Source organism: Apostichopus japonicus, chromosome 5 (genome assembly GCF_037975245.1).
Source record: "Apostichopus japonicus isolate 1M-3 chromosome 5, ASM3797524v1, whole genome shotgun sequence".
Lineage (NCBI taxonomy): Eukaryota > Metazoa > Echinodermata > Holothuroidea > Aspidochirotida > Stichopodidae > Apostichopus > Apostichopus japonicus.
Window position 1 is genome coordinate 424,952 of NC_092565.1, and position 10,000 is coordinate 434,951.

Below are 10,000 nucleotides of genomic sequence, written 5' to 3' on the forward strand. Positions count from 1 at the left end.
ACCAGTCGGAGAGACGGTGCGCGAGACCGAGTCGACCGAGAGCGTCGTCGGCAGGGAGTGCACGAGAGGGGGTCGATCGAATGTTCGCGACCCTTTAGTGTAGCGGGCATTGGCTTACGTGTGCCCGACGGAGACGGCAGAAGGACCGACGAGCACACGCATAGAGTTGTGACCTCGTCAGAGATGACGAGCCCCCACCCCGCGAAAATATTGCCAACTTTAGTGTAGCGGGTACTGGCTAGGATGTGCCCGACGGAGGCGGGAAGAACGACACACGGACACATGCATAGAGATGTGACCGTCGTCAACTTGAACGTATCGGGCGCTGGCTGGGATGTGCCCGGCGGAGACGGCAGAACGACACGCGAACACATGCATAGTGTTGTGACGTCGTTAAAGAAGACTTGACAAAAAAAAATAAAATAAATAAATACAAAAAATCGAGCGGGTATTGGCATAGGTTTGCCCGACGGTAGAACGACACACGAACACATGCATAGAGTTTGTGAAGATTGTCAACTTGCATGTATCGGGTACTAGCGGCCTGTGTGTGCCCGACGGAGACGGCAGAACGACACACGGACACATGCATAGAGTTGTGACGTCGTTAAAGAAGACTTGACAAAAAAAAAAAAATAATAAATACAAAAAAATCAAGCGGGTATTGGCATAGGTTTGCCCGACGGCAGAACGACACGCGAACACATGCATAGAGTTTGTGACCGTTGTCAACTTGAATGTATCGGGCGCTGGCTGGGATGTGCCCGGCGGAGACGGCAGAACGACACGCGAACACATGCATAGAGTTTGTGACCGTTGTCAACTTGCATGAATCGGGTACTGGCCTGTGTGCGCCCGACGTTGACGGTAGAACGACCCACGAGCACATGCATAGAGTTTGTGACCGTTGTCAACTTGCGTGTATCGGGTACTGGCCTGTGTGTGCCCGACGTTGACGGCAGAACGACCCGCGAACACATGCATAGAGTTGTGACCATTGTCAACTTGAATGTATCGGGCGCTGGCTTGATTGTGTGCCCGACGGAGACGGCAGAACGACCCACGAACACATGCATAGAATTTGGACTTCCTTGAAGAAGACGTTGACATAAAAAAAAAAAAAAAAAAGTCAAGCGGGTACTGGCTCAAGTGTGCCCGACGGTGACGGTAGAACGACCCGCGAACACATGCATAGAGTTGTGACCATTGTCAACTTGAATGTATCGGGCGCTGGCTGGGATGTGCCCGGCGGAGACGGCAGAACGACACGCGAACACATGCATAGAGTTTGTGACCGTTGTCAACTTGAATGTATCGGGCGCTGGCTGGGATGTGCCCGGCGGAGACGGCAGAACGACACGCGAACACATGCATAGAGTTTGTGACCGTTGTCAACTTGCATGAATCGGGTACTGGCCTGTGTGCGCCCGACGTTGACGGTAGAACGACCCACGAGCACATGCATAGAGTTGTGACCGTTGTCAACTTGAATGTATCGGGTACTGGCCTGTGTGTGCCCGACGTTGACGGCAGAACGACCCGCGAACACATGCATAGTGTTGTGACCATCGTCAACTTGAATGTATCGGGCGCTGGCTTGATTGTGTGCCCGACGGAGACGGCAGAACGACCCACGAACACATGCATAGAATTTGGACTTCCTTGAAGAAGACGTTGACATAAAAAAAAAAAAAAAGTCAAGCGGGTACTGGCTCAAGTGTGCCCGACGGTGACGGTAGAACGACCCGCGAACACATGCATAGAGTTGTGACCATTGTCAACTTGAATGTATCGGGCGCTGGCTGGGATGTGCCCGGCGGAGACGGCAGAACGACACGCGAACACATGCATAGAGTTTGTGACCGTTGTCAACTTGAATGTATCGGGCGCTGGCTGGGATGTGCCCGGCGGAGACGGCAGAACGACACGCGAACACATGCATAGAGTTTGTGACCGTTGTCAACTTGCATGAATCGGGTACTGGCCTGTGTGCGCCCGACGTTGACGGCAGAACGACCCGCGAGCACATGCATAGAGTTGTGACCGTTGTCAACTTGAATGTATCGGGCGCTGGCTGGGATGCGCCCGGCGGAGACGGCAGAACGACACGCGAACACATTCATAGTGTTGTGACCGTCGTCAACTTGAATGTATCGGGCGCTGGCTAGGATGTGCGCGGCGGAGACGGCAGAACGACACGCGAACACATGCATAGAGTTTTGACCACTGTCAACTTTAATGTATCGGGCGCTGGCTAGGATGTGCGCGGCGGAGACGGCAGAACGACACGCGAACACATGCATAGAGTTTGTGACCATTGTCAACTTGCGTGTATCGGGTACTGGCCTGTGTGTGCCCGACGTTGACGGCAGAACGACCCGCGAACACATGCATAGAGTTGTGACCATTGTCAACTTGAATGTATCGGGCGCTGGCCTGTGTGTGCCCGACGGAGACGGCAGAACGACCCACGAACACATGCATAGAATTTGGACTTCCTTGAAGAAGACGTTGACATAAAAAAAAAAAAAAAAAAGTCAAGCGGGTACTGGCTCAAGTGTGCCCGACGGTGACGGTAGAACGACCCGCGAACACATGCATAGAGTTGTGACCATTGTCAACTTGAATGTATCGGGCGCTGGCTGGGATGTGCCCGGCGGAGACGGCAGAACGACACGCGAACACATGCATAGAGTTTGTGACCGTTGTCAACTTGAATGTATCGGGCGCTGGCTGGGATGTGCCCGGCGGAGACGGCAGAACGACACGCGAACACATGCATAGAGTTTGTGACCGTTGTCAACTTGCATGAATCGGGTACTGGCCTGTGTGCGCCCGACGTTGACGGTAGAACGACCCACGAGCACATGCATAGAGTTGTGACCGTTGTCAACTTGAATGTATCGGGCGCTGGCTGGGATGCGCCCGGCGGAGACGGCAGAACGACACGCGAACACATGCATAGTGTTGTGACCATCGTCAACTTGAATGTATCGGGCGCTGGCTAGGATGTGCGCGGCGGAGACGGCAGAACGACACGCGAACACATGCATAGAGTTTTGACCACTGTCAACTTGAATGTATCGGGCGCTGGCCTGTGTGTGCCCGACGGAGACGGCAGAACGACCCACGAACACATGCATAGAATTTGGACTTCCTTGAAGAAGACGTTGACTTAAAAAAAAAAAAAAAAAGTCAAGCGGGTACTGGCTCAAGTGTGCCCGACGGTGACGGTAGAACGACCCGCGAACACATGCATAGAGTTGTGACCATTGTCAACTTGAATGTATCGGGCGCTGGCTGGGATGTGCCCGGCGGAGACGGCAGAACGACACGCGAACACATGCATAGAGTTGTGACCGTTGTCAACTTGAATGTATCGGGCGCTGGCTGGGATGTGCCCGGCGGAGACGGCAGAACGACACGCGAACACATGCATAGAGTTTGTGACCACTGTCAACTTGCATGTATCGGGTACTGGCCTGTGTGCGCCCGACGTTGACGGTAGAACGACCCACGAGCACATGCATAGAGTTGTGACCGTTGTCAACTTTAATGTATCGGGCGCTGGCTGGGATGTGCCCGGCGGAGACGGCAGAACGACACGCGAACACATGCATAGAGTTGTGACCGTTGTCAACTTGAATGTATCGGGCGCTGGCTGGGATGTGCCCGGCGGAGACGGCAGAACGACACGCGAACACATGCATAGAGTTTGTGACCATTGTCAACTTGCATGTATCGGGTACTGGCCTGTGTGCGCCCGACGTTGACGGTAGAACGACCCACGAGCACATGCATAGAGTTGTGACCGTTGTCAACTTGAATGTATCGGGCGCTGGCTGGGATGTGCCCGGCGGAGACGGCAGAACGACACGCGAACACATGCATAGAGTTTGTGACCACTGTCAACTTGCATGTATCGGGTACTGGCCTGTGTGCGCCCGACGTTGACGGTAGAACGACCCACGAGCACATGCATAGAGTTGTGACCATTGTCAATTTTAATGTAGCGGGTACTGGCCTGTGTGTTCCCGACGTTGACGGCAGAACGACCCACGAGCACATGCATAGAGTTGTGACCGTTGTCAACTGAAATGTATCGGGCGCTGGCTGGGATGTGCCCGGCGGAGACGGCAGAACGACACGCGAACACATGCATAGAGTTTTGACTTCGTTACAGAGGACGTTGACAAAAAAAAAATAATAATAATAATATCAAAAAAAAAAAAACATGGTCAACTTTAGTGTAACGGGTATTGGCTTAAGTGTGTGACCCAATGGTCAGAATGAGTGGGCAGAGTGAATCGGATTATATATTAAGGGGAGTGTCTTGTCTCGCCGGTCGATCTTCAAATTGTAGAAGTTTCCTCATATATCTCCTTGATTTCGTCAAGATATATCCGGCACGGGAGCAACCCCGACACTCCTCTGAAAATACGGGTCGCTCCCATGTGAGAAGGTCGATGGTGTGATCGACGGCACGAGTGTCATGCGACCGGGCGAGGGCCGAGTAATTAGCCGACGGTGATGCACACATGCGTAGGCATGGGACCCGTTGTCGTTGCACGAGTCTGTGAGACGGGGCGCCGCCGGACAAGACATACCCGGCACGGGAGCAACCCCGGCACTCCTCTGAAAACACGGGTTGCTCCCGGGTGAGAAGGTCGATGGTGCGGTCGATGGCACGAGTGTCATGCGACCGGGCGAGGGCCGAGATTTAGGCCGACGGTGATGCACACAGGCGTAGGCTGGGACTCGTCGTGTTGCACGAGTCTGTGAGACGGGGCGACGGCCGACCTCGACGGCAGGCCGCCCGATGCATCCGCAAGGTGTGGCTCTCGTCCGAGATTTTGAGATCTCTTTAGTGTAGCGGGTATTGGCTTAAGTGTGTGATCCAATGGTCAGAACGAGCGGGCAGAGTGAATCGGATTCTATATATGAGGGGGGTAGTAGAGTCGATCCAAGACTCGAGAAGGCTTTTAATGTCTGTCGTGTGTGTATGCGTGTCATGGTTGGACTCCAGCGGGCCCTTTCGGTAGGGTCAGCCGTCGTTTCATCGCGACCATGTGTTGCAACTCGGCGCTCAGAGCGGGGGTTTTCACCCACTCGCCCCGTGAGCAGAGGTGTCCCTCCGTGCACACGTATATATCGACGTTCAGATATGAAGCTTTCGCGGACGGGAGTCCACCCGAGACTCGAAAAGGCTCCTTGCCTGTGGTGCGTAAATATGTTTTTGCACGTCAGACCCTTGCTGGCCTTCTCGGTAGGGTCAGCCGTCGTTTCATCGCGACCATGTGTTGCAACTCGGCGCTCGGTGCGGGGGTTTTCACCCACTCGCCCCGTGAGTAGAAGGTTCTTTCGTGCATATGTATATATACAATCCCAGATATTGAGCTTTTTCATCCGCAGAACCCCCGGTGGAGAAGAGAGAGAGTAGAGATGAGAGAGAAAGGAGAAGGGAGAAGGCCTCTCGCGTTGCGTGGTCGATGGCACGAGTGCCATGCGACCAGGCGAAAGGCAAACGGCAAGCCGACGGCGACGGCAGGCCGCCCGACTCACCCGCAGAGAATCTGGGTCTCGTTCGAGATTTCGAGATCTCTTAAGTGTAGCGGGTATTGGCTTAAGTGTGTGATCCAATGGTCAGAACGAGCGGGCAGAGTGAATCGGATTCTATATATGAGGGGGGTAGTAGAGTCGATCCAAGACTCGAGAAGGCTTTTAATGTCTGTCGTGTGTGTATACGTGTCATGGTTGGACTCCAGCGGGCCCTTTCGGTAGGGTCAGCCGTCGTTTCATCGCGACCATGTGTTGCAACTCGGCGCTCAGAGCGGGGGTTTTCACCCACTCGCCCCGTGAGCAGAGGTGTCCCTCCGTGCACACGTATATATCGACGTTCAGATATTGAGCCTTTTCATCCGCAGAACCCCCGGTGGAGAAAGAGCAGGACCTCGGTGTCGTCAGATATCGAGCTTTCTCCACGGGACCCGTTCGGGCATGCTGCCGTTGCTGCGACCATGTGTTGCACTCGGCGCTCGGTACGGGCTTTTTCATCCAAGCAACGAATGCACGCTCGAGGCGTGCGATTGCTCTCCCCTGTTCCAGTGGACGAGCCGTCGCCCTCCCGCGTCGCTTCGAACCGGTCCCGTCTCCGAGGCGGGACCACTGCGACTCCTCTCGAGACGACCCAGTCGACTCGGGTAGAGATACACACCTCGAGAATCCCTTCGGGCGGTTCTTCGATCACTGTACCGTAATAGCACGGCATCGACAATTGAGAATTCAGAGAGAGAGAGAGGGGAGTGCGAGAGCGACTCCCGGACGGCGAACGGGCCCAGCCCGGTTCTGTCGACCGTTACCTGGTTGATCCTGCCAGTAGTCATATGCTTGTCTCAAAGATTAAGCCATGCACGTCTAAGTACAATCCTGAACATACAAGAGAAACTGCAGATGGCTCATTAGATCAGTTATGGTTTATTGGAGAAAGTCTTATACCATGGATAACTGTGGTAATTCTAGAGCTAATACATGCAACAAAGCGCCGACCCTTCGGGGGAAGCGTGCTCTTATTAGGAACAAGGCCAGCCCGGTCCTTTCGGGGTCCGGTCTCCGCTGGTGAACTCTAGATAATCATGCCGATCGCACGGTCTTGCACCGGCGACGCTCCCTTCAAAAGTCTGCTCTATCAACTTTCGATGGTAAGTTATGCGCTTATCATGGTTGTGACGGGTAACGGAGAATCAGGGTTCGATTCCGGAGAGGGAGCCTGAGAAACGGCTACCACATCCAAGGAAGGCAGCAGGCACGCAAATTACCCACTCCTGACACGGGGAGGTAGTGACAAAAAATAACGATACAGGCCTCTTCGGAGGCCCTGTGATCGGAATGAGTACACTTTAAATCCTTTAACGAGGATCTACTGGAGGGCAAGTCTGGTGCCAGCAGCCGCGGTAATTCCAGCTCCAGCAGCGTATATTAAATTTGCTGCAGTTAAAAAGCTCGTAGTCGGATTTCTGGCCGGGGCGGGCGGTCCGCCGTGAGGCGTGCACTGCCCGTTCCCCTTCTCCCCGTCAAACGGGAGTCGTGGGAGATTTTTCCCGGCCAGTGATTCGGTTGGTCGTGCGGTGCTCTTAACTGAGTGCCGTGCGAGACTGGAACGTTTACTTTGAGAAAATTGAAGTGTTCAAAGCAGGCCAAAGTGCCCGAACAGCTCAGCATGGAATAGTGGAAGAGGACCTCGGTTCTATTTCGTTGGTCTTGAGATCCTGAGGTAATGATCAAGAGGGACTGCCGGGGGCATTCGTATTGCGGCGTGAGAGGTGAAATTCTTGGATCGTCGCAAGACGCCCGACAGCGAAAGCATTTGCCAAGAATGTCTTCATTGATCAAGAACGAAAGTCGGAGGATCGAAGGCGATCAGATACCGCCCTAGTTCCGACCATAAACGATACCGACTCGTAATTCGCCGGCGTTCCTCCCATGACGCGGCGGGCAACTCTCCGGAAAACCAAAGTCTTTGGGTTCCGGGGGAAGTATGGTTGCAAAGCTGAAACTTAAAGGAATTGACGGAAGGGCACCACCAGGAGTGGAGCCTGCGGCTTAATTTGACTCAACACGGGGAAACCTACCCGGCCCGGACACAGTGAGGATTGACAGATTGAGAGCTCTTTCTTGATTTTGTGGATGGTGGTGCATGGCCGTTCTTAGTTGGTGGAGTGATTTGTCTGGTTAATTCCGATAACGAACGAGACTCTTGCTTGCTAAATAGTCCGGCCACCCGTCGTGGTGAGCCGCGAACTTCTTAGAGGGACAAATGGCTTTCAGCCATACGAGATGGAGCAATAACAGGTCTGTGATGCCCTTAGATGTCCGGGGCCGCACGCGCGCTACACTGGCGCAAGCAGCGGGTACATTTGCCCTCGGCCGAAAGGTCCGGGTAATCCGCTGAGACTTCTCCGTGCTGGGGACAGGGACTTGTAATTGTGTCCCTTGAACGAGGAATTCCAAGTAAACGCGAGTCATCAGCTCGCATTGATTACGTCCCTGCCCTTTGTACACACCGCCCGTCGCTACTACCGATCGAATGACTTAGTGAGGCCATCGGATCGACCGTCTGGCACCCCCGGCTTCGGCCGGTTGTCGAGGCGCGACGAGAAGACGGTCAAACTTGATCATTTAGAGGAAGTAAAAGTCGTAACAAGGTTTCCGTAGGTGAACCTGCGGAAGGATCATTAACAGAACCCTTCCCCTCCGTGATCGGAGAGGGAACAAAGGGGGAATGTCGGAAAAGCCGTCACAGAGAGACACGCGGAGAGAGCAAATTGGAAAAGCCGGGGGGACTCGAGCGGGGTTTTCACCGCCTCCTTCCCCGTTCCACGGTCGAGGTCAGACCCCGCGCTTCGCCTTCGCTCTCTCCGACAAAAAGGAGACGGGCGTGTCACACACAGACCAGCCCGGGGAGTACCCGGTTCTTCTCTCGTCGTCTGTCTCACGGAGTCTCGCACTCCCGGTAGCTTCGAGGGAGAAGTCCCGCAAGGGTGGAGACGCCGTCGCCGTCCGCGGCGCGGCGCTCCTCGAGGCATTCTCCGCAGGGCAGAGAAGGGGCACCGGTGTCGCCCGATTTCCCCCCAGTCGGCGAGTCTGACTCGCGCGACCCGCCCTCGCGGCGGTGGGGGGAAGGAGGGAGCCCGCTTCCCCCCTCGGCTCGACGGAGGATATTTCTTTCCAGTCACAAGCAAAGAAGGCACAGAGTCCCCGTGTCCTTTCTCCTTCCGTTCCACTTCTTCCCTCGGCTCTGAGGAGAGTTTGCGAACGCGGGAGTCTTCCAGTGGCAAATGACAATTCTTGGTGGTGGATCACTCGGCTCGTGCGTCGATGAAGAACGCAGTTAGATGCGAGAATTCATGTGAATTGCAGAACTCACTGATCATCGACTTATTCGAACGCAAATGGCGGCTCGGGGATGCTCTGCTCCTCGAGCCACGTCCGTCTGAGCGTCTGAAGACAATCACTCACAGAGTCGGCGTGTTCGCGCGCCGGAGGAGCGCCCGGCCGCAGCCGTCCCTTCGACGGCCGGCTGCGTCGGGTCAGTGTCAGATGGAGTTCTGTGATGTCGGCGCCGGTGAAACTCGGCGAGCAGGCTCGATCGGTAACCGGGGGTTCGTCGGTCGTGCGACGTGCCATCGGGGTGTAGACGTATGCGCCCGTGGTGCGGTCCAGCGTCCGACCCCCCGGAACGGTCGAGGAGCCTCTGCCGGGCAGAGCCGGTCGACCCAATCGCGGGGTCTCTCGTCCTCCCGTCTGCGTTCTCGCAGGCGCATGGTAGGCCACCCTTTCCCGCCGGCGACCCGATTCTTCGGGGAGCGCCGGGGAAGGAGAGACCCCGGGTCGCCGCTATGACTCCGATCACGTTCCACGTGTCTTTCACGATTCCAGACCTCAGATCGGATGAGATTACCCGCTGGATTTAAGCATATCACTAAGCGGAGAGAAAAGAAACTAACAAGGATTCCTTCAGTAGCGGCGAGCGAAGCAGGAAGAGCCCATCGCCGAATCCCCGCGCCCGTTTGCGGTGCGAGGGACCTGTGGCGTAAGGAAACTGAACTCCGGTCGACAGAGTCCGGCCGCAGTCCACTGTGATCGGGGCTGCAGCTTACCCGCAGCGGGTGTAAGGCCCGTAGGGCGGACTCGAAGGCCGGAGGGAAAGCTTTCCAAGAGTCGGGTTGTTTTAGAATGCAGCCCAAAGAGGGGTGGTGAACTCCATCCAAGGCTCAATACTATGCACGAGACCGATAGTCAACAAGTACCGTGAGGGAACGTTGAAAAGAACTTTGAAGAGAGGGTTCAACATTGCGTGAAACTGCCAAGAAGTAAACGGATGAGTGCCGCATGCTACATGGGGCGTCCGGTTGATTCAGGCGCGGTCGGCGCGGCAGCGTGTGCGGGTTCGGATCCCTCGGGACCGACCCGCGGCGCTTCGCCGTCCGGTCCGCGTCGCACT

General features: G+C 55.4%; 3 non-coding genes across 3 annotated transcripts in view; all 3 read left to right on the forward strand.

Annotated features, from left to right (window-relative positions):
- The first annotated feature begins 6,356 nt into the window (after positions 1-6,356).
- LOC139968318 (small subunit ribosomal RNA) lies at positions 6,357-8,234 on the forward strand. Its single transcript, XR_011793324.1, has one exon. It is a non-coding gene; the product is annotated as a small subunit ribosomal RNA (ribosomal RNA).
- Positions 8,235-8,839: 605 nt separating this feature from the next.
- Positions 8,840-8,999, forward strand: LOC139968417 (5.8S ribosomal RNA). The gene has a single exon (XR_011793415.1). It is a non-coding gene; the product is annotated as a 5.8S ribosomal RNA (ribosomal RNA).
- Positions 9,000-9,433: 434 nt separating this feature from the next.
- The window catches only part of LOC139968451 (large subunit ribosomal RNA), a 4,029-nt gene continuing 3,462 nt past the window's right edge, over positions 9,434-10,000 (forward strand). The window contains exon 1 of the ribosomal RNA XR_011793448.1: positions 9,434-10,000. This exon is cut by the window's right edge and continues 3,462 nt beyond it. This is a non-coding gene — a ribosomal RNA (large subunit ribosomal RNA).